We start from the raw sequence: 5,018 nt of genomic DNA on the forward strand, positions 1-5,018 counted from the left end.
ATATATATATATATATATATATATATATATATATATATATATATATATTATGTTCATTGTAATTGTGTGCTACTGATGTAATATTGTACAAGAAGCATTTCTATGACCTCCACGTGTCACACAAGTATTACTGGCATATTCTACTAGATGTCAGCACTTACTTGGTTCTCTGTCACGAGTGTTCGCACCTTCGTGAGTTCATTGTAATCGCACAGTGCAGACAGCTACCGCGTGTTGTTGCTTGTCACCCGTCCTGGAGCATTTTATGGTTATATTTCTATTGTTTATTGTACCAACGCACAAATAGACGATTGGCTTTGTTTGTGTGATAATCTCAAGGACACAGGTAGTGAAAATGGCTAAGTGGACAAATATATACAACATTTTTAAAAGACACTAAAAATGATTTTTGCATAAAAAATATTTATATATTAAACTCTACAATCCTGACTCTTTAAAAATACTATCAAATCAGTCAGTAAAACATAATTTTAGATACAAAAATTAAACCGTTAAGGGGTTAATTACTACCTTTTGTGTTCAGTGACTTTCTCTTTGTGTTACTGTTTTTTTAGACATATATTGTAATATTCTATATTGTATTTCAGTTGTTTTAGCATAATTTGTTTAACTATAAGAAATGTATAAAATTTTTTATCTTATATAAAAGGAGCAATTTATATCAAAAAGAAGTTTTTTATTATAATATTTACACTTGTATGTACAGTTGTAAACATATGGTACTTAGTGCATGAATTCCTATTAAACAAGGAGTTTGTTAGATTTATAAGACAAAACAAATTAAAACTACAAGAAAAACTAAAAACAACTTCAAGGTTGAAATTTCATGTTGCTTCGTTTATGGTTGTCAGTGTAAAGTGTGTCTAGGGCACAACATTCACTCACACTCTGTGAACAGAGGTTACAGTGACAGTTTGACAAATGGTGGACCTGGCAGAAAAGATGGCAGGGGATTGTAAAGGAAGTACCTTACTAGAAAACAGAGGTTAAACAAATGAGTATTAATAGATACTGAGAGTACAACACTTGCTTCCTCCAAATCATATCATAGTTTTATTAATTTTGTTAATGGCTAATTCTGTTGAGTTCTTACTTTCTACTGAATAAACACGGAAAGACTGTGCATAGTTAGAAACGAGTTATATCAGTGATTATACAATTACAGAACAATTTATGGTATAAAACACCTGCCTTAGTTGTATTGCAGTATTGGTGAGATGGTAATGCACAATAAAGAGTTTGTTACAAGGTTTGAATGTCAGGTGAACTAAGACAATATAAACTTGATATGCAGATCTAGATCTACGAGTATATGGTGCAAGAAGGCTTTATTGTGAGGGTCCCTAAATTGATTATTTTATTAATTCTGTTGTAAAAAGGAAATAGCAGAACAACATCCTACTAATTTTTTTACACATTGTACACATATGTGACTGCTTTTGTAACATTGGGTTACAGAAATATACACATGGAGTTAAACATAAATATTTAATTCATTTGATTTCGTCCAGCAGAAAATTACTTAATATTGTAATTAGGGAAGGATTAACAACCATGTCTAATGAAGTTCCATCCCTTCGAAGGATCCTCAATACAGTTGATATATCATCAGTTATATCCACACATTAGTGTTTTGTTGTAAGTTAAAACAAAAAACACACAACACACGACACAGTTACATTTAAATAAACGATACACATATGTATATAACTTGAATCGATACAACGCAATGGATACATGTTCGCGCATGCTGGACGGACAGTTTGCAACTATTATTGTGGTGTAAAGTCGCAATATTAAGGAACATAAGTAGGTAAATTTATAATTCATTAATATTATGAACGCTCCAGCAGTAGGAATAAACTCTATCCCTCAATTACTTAATTTTATTGCTTTGTATCCTTGGTGGAAGTAGGTGGGTTTTAATGGAAAAGACATTTCTTAGATACTTCCACAATAAATTTATTAAAAATAGCGCTTTCGCCGGTTAAGGCATCATCAGTTTTTACATTGTTTACTGATTATCATATTTATTATTAAATTATAAATTTAACATCCGCACTGTTTTTAAGTCCGAAAATAATATAAGACGCTATTTAACAAAATTAAAACCGAAAAACAAACATCAAGAAACCAAGAATGTGATATATAAAATTGACTGTGGTTGCAACAAGACGTATATCGGCCAAACATCAAGACCTGTGGAAATTAGGGTAAAAGAACATATTTATAATTATAAAAAAGAAAACGTTGAAAAATCTAAATTAGTTGAACATGCAGTAAAAGAAAACCATCATATAAATTTTGAATCGTCTAGTGTAGTGTTTAAAGAATCTTCCTGGACTAAAAGAAATAAAATTGAAAGTGCGTGTATGACAGTTTTAAAAGATAATTGTATTTCCCAACCTTCCGTAAATTTCAGTGATATTTTTATACCATTAGTAAAAAAAGAAATCCATTCCAAAATTATGAATTGCAAACCATATTTTTCTACATAATTCTTTTATAATTTATTAGTTTTTGGTCTTTACAGTTTGTTTTAAATTTTATTCTTTTTATCCATATGTTTATTCTATTTTACACATATGTTGTTTTCTGTAAACAATGTAAAAACTGATGATGCCTTAACCGGCGAAAGCGCTATTTTTAATAAATTTATTGTGGAAGTATCTAAGAAATGTCTTTTCCATTAAAATACTTAATTTTATACCTAATTTGTATCCACATTATGAATCTTATCGCAGTGGTAAACTATTTTTGATATAAATAGCAATGTCACAGTTGAAATACTCATAACTTTTCTCTTGTGTTAAAAATTACCATTAAGGTGTTATGGAACAGAACATGCACATAACAAATAATAATGTCAGTTATACCTCTTACAAAACTTACAAAATTTGTGAGAAAAAGTGAATTTCTCAGGAGCTTTCCAACAAAATCATAATTGGTAGACCTGACAAACCTCTCCATTTATTTTCATTGAGCACTGTGAAAATTCTATAACATTGCAAGAGCATTGTTGATTAGGACATTCTCAACGGCAATGAAACACAACTAATTGATTAGTTTTTCCTGTATTAACATTTTTGAAGTAACTAAACTGCTGAAAAAATTGTGAACAGGCTTACTAACAAAATACAGCCGGATTTATACAGACCTGGACTATAAGCCTTACAAAGACTGACTCTCCCTTTTAAAATGCTAAATGAAAACTGGGGTTTTTTTAATGACCACTTGCTTTTCATAAAACAATTTGAATTTACTAAAACAAGTAGAAGAGGCCTGTGATTTTACAAATAATTTTTAAAATACAAATAAGTTTTTGCTTTTGTAATATATTTGTATATTATGTTAGTATTGGAAATGTGAAGTCGTTAGAGAGCAAGGCATACCTAGTGCTGACAATGCTCAGACAGGCATCCATGCTTCACTGGGCGGAAATGTGAAGTCGTTAGAGAGCAAGGCATACCTAGTGCTGACAATGCTCAGACAGGCATCCATGCTTCACTGGGCGGAAATGTGAAGTCGTTAGAGAGCAAGGCATACCTAGTGCTGACAATGCTCAGACAGGCATCCATGCTTCACTGGGCGGAAATGTGAAGTCGTTAGAGAGCAAGGCATACCTAGTGCTGACAATGCTCAGACAGGCATCCATGCTTCACTGGGCGGAAATGTGAAGTCGTTAGGGAGCAAGGCATACCTAGTGCTGACAATGCTCAGACAGGCATCCATGCTTCACTGGGCGGAAATGTGAAGTCGTTAGGGAGCAAGGCATACCTAGTGCTGACAATGCTCAGACAGGCATCCATGCTTCACTGGGCGGAAATGTGAAGTCGTTAGAGAGCAAGGCATACCTAGTGCTGATAATGCTCAGACAGGTATCCGTGCTTCACTGGGCGGAAATGTGAAGTCGTTAGGGAGCAAGGCATACCTAGTGCTGACAATGCTCAGACAGGCATCCATGCTTCACTGGGTGGAAATGTGAAGTCGTTAGGGAGCAAGGCATACCTAGTGCTGACAATGCTCAGACAGGCATCCATGCTTCACTGGGCGGAAATGTGAAGTCGTTAGGGAGCAAGGCATACCTAGTGCTGACAATGCTCAGACAGGCATCCATGCTTCACTGGGTGGAAAATGTGAAGTCGTTAGAGAGCAAGGCATACCTAGTGCTGACAATGCTCAGACAGGCATCCATGCTTCACTGGGCGGAAATGTGAAGTCGTTAGGGAGCAAGGCATACCTAGTGCTGACAATGCTCAGACAGGCATCCATGCTTCACTGGGCGGAAATGTGAAGTCGTTAGGGAGCAAGGCATACCTAGTGCTGACAATGCTCAGACAGGCATCCATGCTTCACTGGGCGGAAATGTGAAGTCGTTAGGGAGCAAGGCATACCTAGTGCTGACAATGCTCAGACAGGCATCCATGCTTCACTGGGCGGAAATGTGAAGTCGTTAGGGAGCAAGGCATACCTAGTGCTGACAATGCTCAGACAGGCATCCATGCTTCACTGGGCGGAAATGTGAAGTCGTTAGGGAGCAAGGCATACCTAGTGCTGACAATGCTCAGACAGGTATCCGTGCTTCACTGAGCGGAAATGTGAAGTCGTTAGGGAGCAAGGCATACCTAGTGCTGACAATGCTCAGACAGGCATCCGTGCTTCACTGGGCGGAAATGTGAAGTCGTTAGGGAGCAAGGCATACCTAGTGCTGACAATGCTCAGACAGGCATCCGTGCTTCATTGGGCGTACTTTTATTTTACTCTTGTGCTTGTTCAAGACTTGTGTGTTCTATTTATCATTTTTATGTACTTTTACTGTAAATTAGTCAATTATTTTCACTTCTTTTATCAGTCACAATAGTTTTCTTTCTAAGCTCGTTTAAATTAGTGTTTTAAGAAGTGTTATAAATGAAATACAAATTTTCTTTATAATTTTAGTAAGCACAATTTTAGGCACAAAATTTAGTTCTTTAAGTAGGCAGTAGGTAATATTACTG

Source organism: Homalodisca vitripennis, chromosome 3 (assembly GCF_021130785.1).
Source record: "Homalodisca vitripennis isolate AUS2020 chromosome 3, UT_GWSS_2.1, whole genome shotgun sequence".
Classification (NCBI taxonomy): Eukaryota; Metazoa; Arthropoda; class Insecta; order Hemiptera; family Cicadellidae; genus Homalodisca; species Homalodisca vitripennis.